Source organism: Homalodisca vitripennis, chromosome 6, assembly GCF_021130785.1.
Source record: "Homalodisca vitripennis isolate AUS2020 chromosome 6, UT_GWSS_2.1, whole genome shotgun sequence".
NCBI lineage: Eukaryota > Metazoa > Arthropoda > Insecta > Hemiptera > Cicadellidae > Homalodisca > Homalodisca vitripennis.
In genome coordinates, this window is record NC_060212.1 from 139,557,829 (window position 1) to 139,578,069 (window position 20,241).

Consider the following 20,241-nt stretch of genomic DNA (forward strand, 5'->3'; position numbering starts at 1 on the left):
TTGTTTATAAGGATTGTATTTCCCAAGTATAAAGGTTGATTACGATAAAGGTACGCATTTTTCGTAGTAACAGAGGATGGGAATATAAATATTGTTTGTCCAATACACATGGGGCCACAATATTTCATTTCCAAGAAAATTGAAATTTTGTGAAACGCCTCCTTGCAGGAAAAACTTGGTTTTCTTTGTAATAATGCATAAAATATTACATAGTGTGAACAAGAATGCAAGAATGAAAAATAAAATTTTTGATTGGTGCAAATTTTCACAAAATTTCTCCCGTTACTTTCTATGCAAAGCTGAGCTCTTCGTAAAAATGACTACTTTACATTTTGAAAGTAGGGGGTTGTCTCACTTCTGCTAATTAGCAATAGGTTTTAAATTAAATTTTGGGATTCTTGTTAGCATAAAATGGTTCTAGTATTTCTCATTAATAAGAAAAACACTTTTAGTATTTTAGCTTTTAGTATTTTTCTTGCAGAATATTAAAGGAAATACTACGTGTTTCCTAGAAGGAGGAGTTTCACAAATTCTTAATTTGATCGGGAATGAAACATGAAGTCTTGTAAAACATTCATTTCTGTCGAAGGCTGTTTTCTTATTAATAACTAAATCATTATTTTGTTATTTTGTATTAAGTGCTGGTAGATAAAGATTCGGAGAGTTTTTTTTATACCAAAGAGTGTTGTATGTGACTTACAGCAATGGTGGGTGGAAGTGTCGGTAGATAAAGTCTTGAAATATTTGTATGTGTCGAAGGCTGCTGTCTGTTAAATTACAGAAGATGTGAGTTGTAGAACCGATATGATGAAGCACTTACATCCGTAGTGCGCTGACAAGTGACAGTAGATAGAGCTTTGGAGGGTTTTTTTCTAACAAAGAGTGTTGTATGTTGAGTGACTTACAGCAATGGTGGGTGGAAGTGTCGGTAGATAAAGTCTTGAAATATTTGTATGTGTCGAAGGCTGCTGTCTGTTAAATTACAGAAGATGTGAGTTGTAGCACCGGTATGATGAAGCACTTACATCCGTAGTGTGGAGAAGTGACAGTAGATAGAGCTTTGGAGTGTTTTTTTCTAACAAAGAGTGTTGTATGTTGAGTGACTTACAGCGGTGGTGGATAGAAGTGCCGTATGATGAGGCCTTGAAAAAGTTTATTGTTACTGAGACAGACTCTCCTTTCTGAAACAAGGTTTTCGTTAGTTGTTTGCACAACGAGCAGAAGGAGCTGATAATGCGTGCATTCAAAGTAAAAATCTTTTGAAAATGACTGATGGTATCCATTTCAATGTTAAATAAATAACGGATTAGAAATATCCGATTTTTGTGTTCAAATTTCCATGGTTATAGTCTAATTACAGTTTTCCAATTTATTAATATTTAATATTATGATTAGATTACCATTGTATTATAAATTATTGCAATTTATCTGTATGAGTGTTTTATACTATGTAGAATTAATTCTGTTTAATGTGAAATTTAGTATATTTTTGGTATCAGTGGATTAATTTTATGAATGGTCGCTAGAAAATTCTTTATGGACAGTGAAAAGCGGACGAGTTAGGGTGATACGGTAAAGCTTTACTTGCGTCACGCCTGCAGGATATGACAGTTAGTAAATATATGAAGTTATATTTTGATAATTATCTAATGCACTAGTCCAGTGATACAATTAGTATCAGTATCTACGTTTAGAGATCTGCAATCTGAGCTCTTCTTCAGGTGAATAACTAACCTGTCATAAATACAAACTGGGTTAAAATAAACATATAATCTTAGAGCGTTGTGACACACATAAGTCAGGAATCACAACCACCATGTTTTGTGTCAACTTCACTAACTCTAAAACAAGCACTTAATAAAAAACAAAACACGACACTAATTATTAAAACTGAACTACAGCACACAGGGCATAATAGGTCTGCATTAGCCCACAAAACCAACTTCGACTGACCTGAGAGCTTATGTTTTAAACAGTGATTGTGATTCCTGACCTATGCCTGTCACAAAGCTCTGGTATGATTTTTTTATTTTGTCCTAGTTTGTAATTATGTGTTTGTTTATTTATTGAACTGACAAAAGAGATTAGATTGCAATCTCGAAAATAGTAGTGTTACTGACTTTTTTACCACTGAACGATGTCAAATATCCGAAAAAATTATGATTTCTTCACAATCCTTCCATTATAATAAACAAACAAACTTCAATCCATGCACCGAAATTTCACAATGAATTTTAAATAAATATTAATATAATATAAAATAAAATTAAAACTATTAACTATATTTTGGTTCTCAAATATTTTTTAAGTAATGTTTGGTTTGAATATATTACGTTCCTATGTACTCTAAGTATGATCATATTAACGAAGTTACTACATAAAAATGCTTAATTTAAAATGAATGAATGCTGCTAGATCGTGTAAAGAACGATTCTTAATCTAATCAAGCGGTTGAGTTTTAGTACAGTGTTTCCTATATATCACGTCTCAGATTATTCCCATATTTTGCATTTTTACTTACGCCAAAAAGTTGACTTTCCTTCTTCCTTTAGATTTTTTCCCCGCCAAAATACTTATATTTTAAATTTAACTCGACCTCTTTGGAATGCAGTATGGTATTCTAAATTAGTCTTTCAATATAACAGACAGTTGATAACATTTTCAGAAAGCATGTTGACTTAGTAAGGAAATTAAATACTTTCTGTTTGAACGGATATTTACAGATTGAGATATTTACTGATTAAATATCCTCCACAGAAACGTTACTAAGTTCCAGGTATTTTGTGAGATACCAAGACCAGATAGGAAATAAGGTAAGGCAATGGTACATAAATATACTATTCAACTGAAAGTTAATACTTTTACGGAGGGCCGACCACATTGAATTTGCTCAAATCATAAAATTATTGCGTCTTCCAGGATATACGTTCTTTTCAACATTGTTTTAAAAGTATGCCGTGTTACCGTTATCGTTAAATTTGGTAATGATCTATTGCTGATATATTTATTAAATTATATAATTTATTCCATTCACCTTAATGTCTTAATTCTGTTAACTGAAACAAACGTGTATCTGTTATAGTACTGTAATGATATAATTTACTGTTAAGACATTTATTTTCATACTGCCGCTATTACATTATTTTGCTATTAATTTAGGTATTGAATGTCGTTTCATTATTTGTGAGTACGTTACCTAAATAATATTTCCGATAATTATTGATAGTTTTTACACTTTTTTTGATACTGCAGTTTAGTTATAATTTTCATACAAACAAATGATACACAATATTAGCCTGTTACATTATGAAAGTCATAATAAAAATATTTTATTGTTGGATTTAATTTTATGAAATATACTTCTCATTATTGGAGAATAATTAACAAACTCTATTTCTAACCGTTAATAATACACTACCATGAGGTTACACTTAAAATTTACATATAATAAAAAAAGTTAAAAAATAATTTTACATTACTATAAAACTTTTTCAGCTGAGGACATAATTATTTTGTTACAGTCTTTGGTATTGTCGCATTAACTCTATTTCATAATATTGCGTAAAAAGCGGAAACAGGAAATCAAATCTGATAAAATAAATGCTATTTCACACGTCATAAATACGTGTTTCTTTAAGATATTTTTCTATTAAAATAATGTATATTAGCACACAGAATGAGGAGTGTTTAAAAGTCTACAATGAAGTCCGGTTTCCTCAGACAGTGACTAAACTTCTCAAGTATGTAATTAGAATAACATAAGTATTAAATTACAAACTCTGAGCTTTTCTTATGAGTGAAATGTGGACCATATGTATTTGATGGTATGTGAAGAACGTATGCGTCACTTGCGTAACAAGCCAGATGTTCTGATACCGTCTGGGTAGTTGTCCCTTCTAGCTCATTATCCAACTAATGTATTTCCAAGCAATTAGGGCCAAGCTGTGACTCGTATATCTATCACATCGTGCAAACCGGCTTCTTGTCTTTGTTGGTAATGATTATATAAAAGCCATTAGACATTAAGGGGCCTAAAATAAAGGGGCTCATGTTATACAAAGCATAAAAATGAAAACGATATTAAATTATTAAACTCTTATATTTAGACAAGATCAGAAGAATAATCTTGCATACAGGTTATGACAGCGATAACGCTAATCAAGACTCGAGAACTGTTTACATTTTGTATAAAAAGGAGTTTATTTACTGTATCTTAGGATTGTTTAAACATTATTCGCATGCCGTAAATGTTAATATTCCGTTTTAAAAAGAAATGAATACGTTCATATTTTAAGTTAAGTCGTTTTATTATATCCAACGGCAGGGAAAAAATACTATCAAAGAAAACACGTTTGTTTCATATTTAAAAAACCTTTCTCCCTATATCGCTATCCAACGCAACATACAGGTATCGATTCCATTCTTGGAAAAATATATTTTGTCGATTAACATAAAAACCATTTTATGAGGTTACACGGTGCAAATTAGCTCTCAGTCCCTAGACTGTAACGTTATTGTCCGTCAGTTCTATGTGAGTGATGAACACAGTATAACGGTCATAGTTCATCCCTTAGTCATGTATCAGCATTAAGCTCTTGGCCTCCAGTCTATAACGCTTTTGCCTTCCATTTGACTGGGAGTGATGAACACAGTATAACGGTGATAGTTCATCCCTTAGTCATCTAACAGCATTAAGCTCTCGGCCTCCAGTCTATAACGCTTTTGCCTTCCATTTGACTGGGAGTGATGAACACAGTATAACGGTTATAGTCATCCCTTAGTCATCTAACAGCATTAAGCTCTCGGCCTCCAGTCTATAACGCTTTTTGCCTTCCATTTAACTGGGAGTGATGAACACATTATAACGGTCATAGTTCATCCCTTAGTCATCTAACAGCATTAAGCTCTCGGCCTCCAGTCCATAACGCTTTTGCCTTCCATTTACTGGGAGTGATGAATACAGTATAACGGTCAAGAGTTCATCCCTTAGTCATCTAACAGCATTAAGCTCTCGGCCTCCAGTCCATAACGCTTTTGCCTTCCATTTTGACTGGGAGTGATGAATACAGTATAACGGTCATAGTTCATCCCTTAGTCATCTAACAGCATTAAGCTCTCGGCCTCCAGTCCATAACGCTTTTGCCTTCCATTTGACTGGGAGTGATGAACACATTATAACGGTCATAGTTCATCCCTTAGTCATCTAACACAGCATTAAGCTCTCGGCCTCCAGTCCATAACGCTTTTGCCTTCCATTTGACTGGGAGTGATGAATACAGTATAACAGTCATAGTTCATCCCTTAGTCATCTAACAGCATTAAGCTCTCGGCCTCCAGTCCATAACGCTTTTGCCTTCCATTTGACTGGGAGTGATGAATACAGTATAACGGTCATAGTTCATCCCTTAGTCATCTAAACAGCATTAAGCTCTCGGCCTCCAGTCCATAACGCTTTTGCCTTCCATTTGACTGGGAGTGATGAATACACAATAACGACGTGATAGTTCATCTTTTAGTCATCTAACAGCATTAAGCTCTCGGCCTCCAGTCTATAACGCTTTTGCCTTCCATTTAACTGGGAGTGATGAACACATTATAACGGTCATAGTTCATCCCTTAGTCATCTAACAGCATTAAGCTCTCGGCCTCCAGTCCATAACGCTTTTGCCTTCCATTTGACTGGGAGTGATGAATACAGTATAACGGTCAGAGTTCATCCCTTAGTCATCTAACAGCAATTAAGCTCTCGGCCTCCAGTCCATAACGCTTTTGCCTTCCATTTGACTGGGAGTGATGAATACAGTATAACGGTCATAGTTCATCCCTTAGTCAACTAACAGCATTAAGCTCTCGGCCTCCAGTCCATAACGCTTTTGCCTTCCATTTGACTGGGAGTGATGAACACATTATAACGGTCATAGTTCATCCCTTAGTCATCTAACAGCATTAAGCTCTCGGCCTCCAGTCCATAACGCTTTTTGCCTTCCATTTGACTGGGAGTGATGAAATACAGTATAAACAGTCATAGTTCATCCCTTAGTCATCTAACAGCATTAAGCTCTCGGCCTCCAGTCCATAACGCTTTTTGCCTTCCATTTGACTGGGAGTGATGAACATACAGTATAACGGTCATAGTTCATCCCTTATATCATCTAACAGCATTAAGCTCTCGGCCTCCAGTCCATAACGCTTTTGCCTTCCATTTGACTGGGAGTGATGAATACAGAATAACGGTGATAGTTCATCTTTTAGTCATCTAACAGCATTAAGCTCTCGGCCTCCAGTCCATAACGCTTTTGCCTTCCATTTGACTGGGAGTGATGAACACAGTATGATGATAATAGTTCATCCCTTACTCATCTAACATCATTAAGCTCTCGGCCTCCAGTCTATAAAACGCTTTTGCCTTCCATTTGACTGGGAGTGATGAACACAGTATGATGATAATAGTTCATCCTTAGTCATCTAACAGCATTAAGCTCTTGGCCTCCAGTCTCTAACGCTTTTGTATTCCCGTTGACTGTGAGTGATGAACACAGTATGATATAATAGTTCACACCTTAGTCATGCATGAGCATTAAGCTCTTCGGCCTCCAGTCGATTTTGCTTTTGTCTTCCATTTGACTGTGAGTGAAGAACAGTGTATGACGGTGATAGTTCATTGCTTTACTCGTGTATCAGCATTAAGCTCTCGGCCTCCAGTCGATTTAAAAACGCTTTTGTCTTCCATTTGACTGTGAGTGATGAAACAGTGTATGACGGTGATAGTTCATGGTTTAGTCGTGTATCAGCATTAAGCTCTAGCCTCCAGTCTCTAACGCTTTTGTCTTCCAATTTGACTGTGAGTGATGAACAGTGTATGACGGTGATAGTTCATGGTTTAGTCGTATATCAGCATTAAGCTCTCGCCTCCAGTTCTATAACGCTTTTGCCTTCCATTTGGACTGGGAGTGATGAACACAGTATGATGATAATATTTCATCCCTTAGTCATCTAACAGCATTAAGCTCTTGGACCTCCAGTCTATAACGCTTTTGTATTCCCGTTGACTGTGAGTGATGAACACAGTATGATAATAATAGTTTATACCTTAGTCATGCATGAGCATTAAGCTCTCGGCCTCCAGTCGATTTCGCTTTTTGTCTTCCCATTTGACTGTGAGTGATGAACACGGTATGATGATAATAGTTTCATCCCTTAGTCATCTAACAGCATTAAGCTCTTGGCCTCCAGTCTATAACGCTTTTGTATTCCCGTTGACTGTGAGTGATGAACACAGTATGATAAATAATAGTTCACACCTTAGTCATGCATGAGCATTAAGCTCTCGGCCTCCAGTCTCTAACGCTTTTGTATTCCATTTTGACTAGGAGCGATGAACACAGGATGATAATAATAGTTCACACATTAGTCATGCATGAGCATTTAAGCTCTCGGCCTCCAGTCGATTTCGCTTTTGTCTTCCATTTGACTGTGAGTGATGAACAGAGTATAACGGTGATAGTTCATCCCTTAGTCATGTATCAGCATTAAGATCTAGCCTCCATTCTGTAACGCTTTTGTCTTCCATTTGACTGTGAGTGATGAACAGAGTAATGACGGTGATAGTTTCATGCTTTAGTCGTGTATCAGCATTAAGCTCTAGCCTCCAGTCTATAACGCTTTTGTCTTCCATTTGACTGTGAGTGATGAAAAGAGTATGGACGGTGATAGTTCATGCTTTACTCGTGTATCAGCATTAAGCTCTAGCCTCCAGTCTATAACGCTTTTGTCTTCCATTTGACTGTGAGTGATGAACAGAGTATGACGGTGATAGTTCATCCCTTAGTCATGTATCAGCAATACGTTTGCCACACGACACAAGGTGGGTATTAAATTGACGGTTATGCTAATTAATTTAATGGATTAGTCTGTGTTGTGTGTTGTATTATAATTTCTCGAGTGGAAGCGTATTGAAAGTTGTAGCTTCTTATTATAAGTTGATCTCACTGTTTTAATAATATATGAACATGAATATAAAACATGACTAATTTCAGGATTTAATATTTAAAATCCTTGTAAGACAGACAGTTAGGCTTCTAGACCACCAGGGGTTCCTCGTGTTAAGATAGATCGTTCAAATATAGATAAAAGTAATTATATCTTCAATAGTTAAACATCGTAATCATCGTACCTAGTTCTAGAATCATGCCCTTGTTTCCTTCTCTTTACACTGTCCATAAATATACCTGGAATAAGATAATTAAAAAGGGGAATGATAACATTTCTTCGATGAACAAAAGAATTTTGCTTCATGTAAGTGCAATTCAAAACAATTTTAAAAGACAAAAAATCTGAAAACGATCGGATTTACAGTGGTTCCACAGTATTGTTTGATTCATATTAGTGATACAGTCTAATGACGGGCTGCAACAGGCAATACCTTCGTAACGTAGTGTGTCAGCAATACTGTTCACTTGTATGTTATTAGAAAACAATCAGTAAAACAATAGTTTCAAATTACCAAGATCTTTATATTTTAGAACGTTTAAAAACTACATCAGCGATTAACTTATGCCTTATGTTAATAAAATAAATTCATTCAAGTGTAGTTAGTCAATGAATTCTAATTTTATTAGTAACGTGTCATTCAAAGTGGGTACTCCGTACCACAATTCGCGTACAGGATTCACTGTGACTGCATACCCAGTTTAAAACACGAGCTCATTTATTAGGCTATATATAAATGTTTGTTATACCTATTATTAAAAGACTTGCTACAATTCTTAAAAAATTTGGATGAGTAAAGTGAGAATATATCTTTTAAAGCACAAGAACCAGCTTCACATATTACATTTGTGGAGATGAATGGATTCCTTCACAGAGAAAAGGAACAATCAGGTACGGTATTACGTCAATGTGAGAGAAGAGAGAGAACGGTTTGGCTGATATACTTATGTGATATATTCACTTTTATTAAATTCCACGTAGTGTAGTGGGAGTGCGAAAATAATACAATGTGTGGTTTTATTTTTATATATTAAAACTCGTAAATACACATTTTGTATATTAAATACTTGTAAAGATGTTTTTTCTACACTTTTTCAGATTCATAAGTACACTACTCAATAAGATTAAATTAAAGTAAAACAACAATTGAAAAGTACAGGTAATATTTTAAGGAGTTTCAACCATTAATTAAAATGCAATTAAAGCAATGTTTCATTGTTATGGCACCAAGATAAAACGCCCTATGAACACAAGTATTCCAGCTACTTATAATATAGCTTTTAAGTATCAATCGGAAGAAATACAATATCTTATGAGAATATGAGAAGCAGTTATAAATAGAAGAAGAAAAGTAAAATATTCAAAATGTACAAGAAGGTGAAGTGAAGTGAGTTTTTGAGCAACACCTTATCAAAGAGCAGCCCTTAAAGACCAAAATACAACATTTAAGTTCATAATGTGAAGTACCTGGAATAGCTTAAGATGGTATCTGAACAAGTCTCTCCCTATTATTTATACCTCTATAAAATAGTATGTTATAGAAAATACTTGTTGCGGATATCGAAGAATCTACCAAAGTATCTTTTATTTCTCTGTATAAATAAAATTTGAAATACAATTTGATGAAGAAAGGCCATTACTTGCTGAAGTTGTTAACAAAAGATTGTATTTATAACTAATAAAACTAAATACAGCTTCAATGCTGTTTGGACAGTATTACCTGAATGTTTATATAAAAAGGAAGGAAATAAAATGTACATTTTATGTTAGCTAAACTATCTATACTTAGATTAAGCTTTACAAAATTAGCTTATTAATGGTTATGAGTGACCGAATACTGATATTTTTAACATTTGTTCTCAAAATAAATTGTAATTTTGAAAGTTCTACCGTTAGATTTAAAACTCACTCCTAGTATATCATATAACGCAAAATACACTGGTTTTAAAACCTAAATTAATAGAGAAAACATTTCATTTTACAATTCATTTTTAGCCTATTTTATTTGAAACGTCTTTACTACATAGACAAGATTGAGTTTTATGGTATTGAATGACCAACACTTAAATTTGGCTGTGCGTCATTGAAGCCCACCCATTACTAGTTTTGCAGAATTTATCTTTTTCTATCAGGTGATAAAAATATGTATTTCCTTTCTGTCATTCAACAGGAAATCTTGAGAATGAAATGAGCTATATACTTTAAATTTAGCATCTTAGGAAATCCTGACACAGCATGTCGTATTCCAACCTTGATTATCTAGAGTGTCAAGAGAAAAATTCACTATTTTATGCTATCTAAAATTCTATCCAAGATTGTATGAATGTCTATAACATCGTAAAACTATGCAATTTATTTAAAACTTATAGTTTCGGAGTTGAAAAAAAAATTAAATTAATAGAATCACTTTATATTTGCGATTAATAGAACAGTACATAGACCTTATCCGTTTCCGAGTAAACAAGACAGAAATACAGGTGGAAAATATTTAAGCTGAAGTACTCTAATATGTGAAACATATAAAAGTCTTATTATTTAGAAGTTTATCTGATTGAAAATCAAGTTTCCATAAGAGACTTTAATGATGATTGTGCAATATTATTTTTGGGGCGAGCGAAAATATTCATAACTTTCCAGATAGCTGGGTGAACTGAATTTTCCTTTGAACTTCCAGGGTTCGAGAATTTAGTTTAACTGTTAATTATAGTTAGTAGTCGAATCAGATACTTACAAAAATAATTGGGCTTACTTCATCACGTAAAATAAAAATGTAAAAGGAAATAATAGTCTTTTTTAGTAAAATAAAAAGTATACTGTTTAGGAAAGTTACTGTACCAGCGATTTTGAATTTATAAATCCAATTTTTATCTTAGAATTTCCACAATTTCATTATTATAATGTATTGATACGTCGGTCAGTATGTAATTAATGAGTAAACGGAGTAGTCTCCATTAAAACTTGTTTGGAGAAGTCGTATACAGTAATAATTGTAAGAATTTTGTAAAAGGTCGAAATGATTAATCGCTGAAAAGATCATAGTTAGTAGAAGCAAAATACAAAGTTAGATAAAAAATATAAATAGCAGTGGGGTAACTTTGGCAAACAAAAGTAATATTCAAAATAATATCAATAGGATATATGCAGTTTTAGAGATTAAATACTATCCATGAACCAGTATTACAATGCAACTACTATATGTATAAAGCAAGCACAAAATCGTTAACATAAAAAAATATTTTAAAGAGGTACAGAAACTAAAAAGTTTATATATATATATATATATATATATATATATATATATATATATAATTTAAACGTAGAAGAAATTGTATTTATTCTATAGACAAACGTATGAGTCTAAAATGTAATACCAAGTCTTTAAGAGTTACTGTATATGTTAATCAAATGAAAAAAATAATCACTCATTACACAACATACAGTTTTACTCTACTATATGCAAGATAGGCAAATAATAATAAAATATCTCCAAAATTCACATGAAAAATTGCAATATCTTTAAGTAATGAAAGAGAATATCCGGGTATGGGTGCTAAGACGTTCGCCGCGAAAAAAGAAGGATTGTTAGCTCTGATTTGCAAAAGGGAGAAAAATAACGATAATTAATTTGAGAAATATAAATAATTAGAAAAAAGATGTGATTACATTTTAAGAATAACAAGTTTATTTTATGTAAATAATCGTTGAGGATGATTTATCAGGACAATCGCCAGGAAAAAAGAGAATAATTAAAAATTTAGGACACATTTTTTCACCATTAATTTAAGTTTTAATAGAGGTGTCAAAGAAATAATCCGAGTAGTTTTAAATGAAAGTTAAAGATTGATTTGAAAAATTTAATTGAAGTAATTAAAGTTTGATGGTAAGTTCGGAAAATAAATCTTATTCTATATAAATGCGTTGATTCACTTTAATAGCAAATAAAATACGAGGGACCGTTTCGGGTTCTCTCTCTCTCTCTCTCTCTCTCTCTCTCTCTCTCTCTCTCACTCACTCTCCTCGTCATTCGTTATATAGGTTCGCTCGGCCGCCGGCGATATTTCATGCGGACACGGATCTGTCAGTTGGTGTCATAATCATCGTTATTAAAAATTATTATTTTGGTACTTTTAATTCAGATCACTAAAAAATCCAAATTATGTTACTGAGAAAACAATTATTTCATAATAATTATGAATTATTGAGAATTTAATAAAATAAAATAATTGAGAATTTATTTCTCAATTCCACTAATTGATATTTTATTGTCTTATATTAAGAAAAAAGTAATATGTTGCAATTCTATAATTATCATGAAAACTTACAATTATCACTGTTTCTGCACTATGGTTTGATTATTTTGGTCAAATTGCTCATATCGTACTCTGTTTTTTGTACCATGTTTGAAAGCGGAAAAAAATATCAAAAACAAATACACCACAAAAACGTGTACATAAAAATTGACATATTTGTGTGAAATTTTATAAATATTTGCTGTATGAATTTCCAATTTTAAGTCTCACGGATATTAAAAAGGAGAGTCGAAATCAGAATATTAAAATTTCAAATATTAATGTGTGGTTAAAAAAACTAAAGTTATGATAGATACGGATGTGCCCATTCAGTACACTAAAGAAGCTTAAACATTTCAAAGGCGTTACACTGATGTGGCTCTAACTCTATTATTATCAGAGCTAATTAAATCCAAATTTGTTCTCTTCTTTGATGGCCGATGATTAAAAAAAGTTACTTTATTGGCTTTGGAAAGCTCAAATAGATTTTCATTATAATTTCAGGTATTTAATTTTGAAGTTTCCGCGTTTAACTCAACATCACATACTCAAGAGTAAAAATAAAAAAATGTGATTGTAACTGCATTTATTATTAATTTTTTTTCTTGTAAATTGGACAATTTTAATTATTATTTCATAAAGATAATAAATAAATAAAATAAATAATAATCTTCAATAGTGTAAGTAACTTTACATTAACAAACGTTAACATTTATATCCGTTATGAGCCTAGAAAAACAAATTGTCTTCAAATTCCTATAGATAGTATAAGAATCTTAAAATATGGTACTCGTTGTTAATTTTCTTTACTCTGTGTTTGGTACTTCAATAATAATAATTTTAGGAATACAAATTACAAAAATCAATAGGCTTAATGAGTAATCTAAAAATAGAAAATATTAGAGCTACCACTCTGCCACCTATATTCCATTTCTAGATGACTTTATTGCGTGAGGATCACAAACCTTAAAGTAGACTTAATTGGTTTACCCGCTATATCAACGTACTACTTCTAATAAGCTATTCCGAAATTCTATTTCTAATAATGGGTAAAATAGTGTCACACAAATCTGCCTGTAAAATTTATTCTATGACATTGAATCTGACAATGATTAGTTTTATGTACGAGTACATTATACATATATACGTACATAACTAGCAATTAGTTCCGGCCTCGTACGAAATTCTGTAGCCTTCACATTAGCATGTATTAGCAATTTATTATGCTCCAAGTGAATTATATATTTCTGACACCAATGTTGAGTTTCTTCTACCATGATCCATAAAATATGTTATATAATATATATATATATGTGTATATAAAACTTGTTTACATGTCAAAATTGTATTTACATTTAGAATGTTTATTATCAGGTGTTTCTTCTTTTGTTTGTTTATTTTATTCTGTGTATATTTTTGTACTTGAAAAAGTAGTTAATTACAACGAAATATTGTACGAAAAAAATTGTTGTTTTCTTGTGAAACTGATCTAAGAGACTATATATATATTATGCATATAGTCTCTTAGATCAGTTTCACAAGAAAACTACAATTTTTTCGTGCAATATTTCGTTGAAATTAACAACTTTATACATATATATATATATATATATATATATATATATATATATATATATTATATATATATCTTCAATAAGAATAGAAAAAAATGGAAAAAAAGAACGATATTTCGTCTTAAGTCATTTTCAAGAGATATAGGTAAATAAGTAAATATATCAACAAAAAATAATAAACAAAAGAAACATCATGTGTTAATAAAACTAATTTTGAATTACATACAAAGAGTAAATACTTTTGCTTAATACAAGGAATATAAAGTTATAAATTAAATTTGTTTTTAAATGTGTAATGTTATAAATAAAAATTGTAAAGTATAATTTATACATAATGATATCCATATCTTAAATTTAGACCATCCGGATATTTAGTTTGTAGCACCCTCTGATGAGCTATTTCTAAATAATTCATTTTAAAAAGTTTATGGGGGTTCTGAATTTTGTTAATACTTTTTAGACAAAAGCATTCATCGAAGTTTTTGTTATGCTCCATTGCATGGGCCGAAATAGGATTTGATTTAATTTTGATAATTTTGAGGTTTGTATCGCTGCGATTTTTGTTCATTCTAATGTGCTATTGGTATATTGTATATATACATATATATATATATATATATATATATATATTGTATATATATATATATATATATATATATATATATATATATATATATATACACTATAGTATTCACTATATATTCTTACATAGGTTGTGAGTCTACTTCGGTAATAAAGCGTCTACTTTCGGCCTTTTTAATAATTTACTTCCAGTATTTTTGGCATAAGTATAAGGATATATCAGAAGTCTACGTCTGTAAAAAGACGACTACGATGATTTTTATAACGGTCTTTGAATTTGTAGAAGTAGTCAGATAGTAAATTCGACATTGATGTTTGCATTACATTATTCAAGAAACGGTGGATACTTAAAGTTTCCTAAAAGGTAAAGTTAAAATAACATTTTACTCAACATTTTAATATGACTTCTTATTTGATGCTTAACTGTAGTTGCAGAAAAGGTTGGAAGACGCGTCGCTACTATCAAGTTTAATCTGTTTTCAAGACAGCAAATTTTAAGAAATTATAAATAATCAATAATTAAAAATAAAGTGAAAATTATTTAGGTTTATTATCGTACATATTTTATCACGTACTTCACATTTTTTACACAAAAATGTTATTCTAGTTATAAAAACTCTTCTAGTTATTCTAGTTTTGGATTTAATTTAATTTTTGAAATCAAGATTGTAATTTTGCAATTTTAGAGACCAGTAGAGTATAGTCTGGAGGGACTTTGGAAAATGTATATGCCTATATGTTAACAAGGAACCCTAAGTAGTATATCCATGTAAAATATCAGTAATCGGTCCGGTGACACACACACACACACACACACACACACACACACACACACACACACAGACGTCACGCACCATAAATCGTTATATAATAATACGAGTATAAATGTCTTGGTTTAAGCATCGCATAAGGAAATTACCAGAAACAATTACACTGACTGCTACTAGTTGTAAGTGATCAACAAAAAAAGAATGGTTACAAGAAAAGAGCCCTATCTATGAAGTATTTAACATGAGGAAATTATTACTAAAACATATAAATTGGAAATATAATTTAATTTTAAGCTACAATTAGAAGTCTAATATTTCAAATAATACGCTATTTTAAAACAATCATTGAAGGAAAGGTGTCTGACGTGACAAAGCAGCTTACTATTGTAACAAAGGAATTTCATAGGAGCTGATTATGACATTGGTGGAACTAATTAAATCCAGGATTAATTCCTTCCTTTGATGGTAAAAATTTTAAGTAAGTTATTTTTACGCTTTGAAACCCACCCAGTGCTGCAAACACATATTTTATATACGATTTCTCGATTAAAATGTACTTCTTTCACTTTTCAGTTATTGTTGTATTCATCTTTAAAATGAACTGAACGATTTTTATTGCTCAATACTCAAAAACCAATGAAGAAAAAACTTTCTTTTCTAGATTAAATTCTAGATAATAATAATCCGTAGAAATTAAAATAAACAGTAGTAGATTTTACCGTGTTGGAGGTCATTACTTACAAAAATTTAGTAAATTCTATATATTGACTGCACTTCAAAAACTTTAAACATGGGACAGTCTGGGCATAAAATCTTCCAATATAAACAGAGGCAGCCTCCTTTATTGTGAAGTCAGAAGAATTTATTTACATCTGATAAAATTATTTTCCGGTTTATTAAACCTATCTTATTTATTCAACATAAAAATTGCTTGTTTTATGAATGGTTCTTCTTTACTTCACTCAGATATAGGAGAGTGAATTATTGGTTACTATATTGTAAAGATGGTAATGAAACGTAGTGTAGGAAGTATGTTATTATAAAATAATATAGCCTATTTTCTGAATCAAGATTAGTTTTAACTCAAAATGTGTTAAAAAAACTAAAATATGTAAAGTCACAACAGAACAAATTTTTTTTTTTCTCTAAACTGCATGAAAAATCAATCTTCACCCTGAAAAAGTCACGCTATGGCTACAGCGATTTATTTTTTAACTACAATTTTAAATGTTTTTTTTATGAACCTACGAATGTGGATGTATATTTAATATTCATATCCGCATATAAAAAGACGCGAGTACCAATTATTTTGATATAGCGTGATACTTTTAGGCTAATAATTGGTTTATATCTATGAAATTAAATAATACGAAAAACGTAACAATCACTTTTAGGGTATTTATCTAATGAATATAAATATGAATTCAGGTAATTCTTTGGACTAAATGATACGAATATTTTATCCTTCTCATAAAGTAGTCCATTTTAAAATGAATATATGATTCTCATTAGAATGACTGCTTCGCTATAAATATTGCTAAGTACAGAGGTGGACTAGCTTGGAAAATGACGTCTAGTACTAGGAAATATTATATATTTTATCTTGCTTATATATTCTTCTGTAGCGTAAAAAGCTGACTGTGTTATTTTTGTAGTTTTCAACATTTCTGTTTTTTCATGTTAGTTATACCTTTGTGAATGAGGATTTATATGGTAAAAAAACATGAGTACAACATGAATTTTAATGTTATTCAATTTACTGTCAAATTTCGGTGTATTAAATCAAAAAGTTCGTCAAAAGAAGGGCGAAAATTATGAGCTAACGGTTTTATAGTTCCCCTTCTTCCCTTTGTGATGGACATCCGCGGCGTTCTCTCATTGGCCCAGCCGTATCCAACTCAAGAACAATAGCCTTCTCAAATCTAACGTAACTGCAGAACAAGACAAGTTCTGATCAATTCAAGGCAGTGGACCGCCTTCCTAATAACTTACAATTACCTGCACTAACTTGCCAAAGGATTACATATTCGTTTTTATCCTAACTTCTCACAATCTAATTAAAATTAAATCCCAATATTTCTTTCCCAAAATTTTCATTTCATTTAAGTTTTATAAAAAAAAATAAACCAATGTAGCTTTAAAAACGCTACAGTATTCAAGTGGGTTTAGTTAGTTTTAGAATATGTATGACGAACAGTAAAGAAGGAAAAGTGCATGAAGTTTAGCATTGTTCCTATGGGGAAAAACTCAAAGCCTTTTTACAGTTTCTTAATATAAACTGGTAAAAGTTGTTTTCTAACAAATGTAGCCTAATCAAAACAAAATGACTGGGCAATTAATGCATTTTACGCGTGATTCCTGATTTGGAATTAATATTTATAAATGGGTTTTTTTGAACCTAAGATTGTTAAAGAGCTATTTAAAGTATGCAGACACACGTATAACTTATTTATTAGTTTACAATATTCAATATTATTCAGTTTTGCATTTAACATTCGAAGAAACTGCAATCCAAGAATATGACAAATTATTAGGAAACCTGAGGTGTACCCAACAAGAAGAGTGGAAGTAGCAGAGAATTAAATTGCTTATACAGTTAGTGAGTTCCGAACAGGATGAATATGGAACTGTTTACTTTGCTCTCAACAGCTCTATAGTAACAACGTAATCACATACAGTGATAGCAAACATTGTACAGCACCGTGAGTGTAAATACCAGTTTAAACACTTAAACTTGACTAGTGAGAGTCTACTTATGTGTGTCGGTGTGTTTTCCTCAATTATTAAAAACTACTGGTATTGTAATTACACATGAATATTCTTTGAGTCTGTGGTTAACATACAGGTCTATTCCTATTTCGAAAACCCATCCATACTATGCTCTATTTGTATTTAAAAGTCCCTTGACACACAATTAACTATTACATTTTTAAACTTGGCTTACTTAACAGATAATAAATACGTGGTGGTAAATGATGTTTGTCAACAATATTACTCTATCAAAGTCAGTTGCCCTGTAAAATTGTCATGTTTCGATCAGAAGCCCTTCTTTGCCTGGGGTTTCCTTTCTTTGGATTTTAATAAACTGCAAACAATTTAATATTTCACTATATTATAAATGTATTGACTAAAAATCTGAGGACTTCCACCTTTAATTATCCTTTATACTCAATTTCCGATATAATAAATATTTAAAACGTGGAAGTTTCCGTTTCTATACAGACCACCATGAACAATTACTGGAACTATTGGAACTTTGAAATTAGGATTTTCCACACTGATTTAAAATAGTCCGTTGATACTGAAATAATTCGAGCTCTATGATAAAAAACTATGAAATATAGGAGTGATATTTGATACATTTTAGAGGTACTTTAAAAAGCAGTTTCTCTCCCCAAATTCAAGGCACCAATAGCGCCATCTTTAAACTTACATATACAATGGATCAAGAGATTGGAAAATCTTTCAGTGACTATCATCTATCCCAGGATTGTTTGGAATGCTATTTAAAAAGAATATTTGAATGGCATTCCTGATTTTAAAATTGAAATTTGGGTTACTGCTGATATTATCATAAGACAATTAGATAATGACACTAAACCTCATCACCAGCTTTGTAAGAATTGTGGCCGTAACAGTAATGATTGACAGAAATAAAATGTTTTATGTATACAAAGAAAAGTAGAAGTCTACCTAAAATCTTGATCATGTGTAAACCCTCTAAAAAGTATAAACATGTTTTAAGAGTTGATTAGTAAGTCTTAAAAAGAAAATGCAGTACTTTATAGAGTCTCCAATAACAGTGATTATGGATAATAATTTTATATAAATTTCGAGTTTCTTGAAATCAACCTTACCTTTCATTTTGAGGGTAAAAAAAGCAAGCACGTATAAAATTTTTAGTTTAGGTACTAGAAGTAGAAGTAACGGAAAATTTTAGATGAGATTTGTCTGTTTTTAATTAGTACAAATGTCGGTTTATGGTTCCTAAACAAAAATGCCCTGTGTTATATAAAAAAGAAATATAATGCTCACATGGTTGTAACTTATATTAAATAAATTTGAAATGCCGTCGGCATAATCATTAATACGAATAATACATTTGATTTAGAGTTTTTACCGCATAACCATTAAGATATATTCGATTATAAAATTTATAGGGATTTAGATACTATACTATTGTTTTGTTGTTGAATTAAGTAATTTTATTTATTTATTCAAATTGTATATAAACTATAAAACCAAACTAATAATTTAGATTCCTGCTCTATAGTCACGGATTGTATTCGTTTAATGATTATGGAATGTTTTCAATGCTGTGGAGCTTTAAAATTATATCAAATCACGGAATTCTACTTTTGTAAAGCTACAAACACAGACATAAAGGGTGATGACCCAGAAGAAGTGCTGTGGCGCCTTCTCTATTGTCATCTATTGTGTGCAACAGACCAGAACTGGGGATGGTTGTATTTTAAGAATAATTTTATTGATATTTACAGAAAAAGCCCTTCTATTCAAACTCGTTCTTTATATTTTTAATTTGAGAGAATAATGTTCATTATACATACTCAATTTATTGATGGTAAATTATAAAAAAATATAATACTAACGGATCGTTACTTATTAATTAGGCGTTCTTTTTCTAAAGAGATGTAGTTCGATTCAAATAAATACAATTTCTAGTTTACAGGGTTTTATCACTTATTTATAGTATAAAACATACAAATAAGAGGTATTTTTAAATCCTGAAACTTGTATTTCGATCCGCATTTTTGTAAGCAATAAATATTATTTAAAAAACCTAAAAAAATGTCTTTACAATCGCATTAAGCTCATGAACCAAGAGGCATATAGTTACGTTTTAGGTAATAATTAACCAACAATACTGGATTATTTTAAATTTTTAATCCTAAAATAAGTTTTTACTCATAAACGGTTCTTTGTAGATACACTTGATTCAACGTAAAAACATAACTTTTCCAAAGACGTTTAAAATTAAATACGGAATTATGCAGCCTTTCATGTAGAACGTTTTAG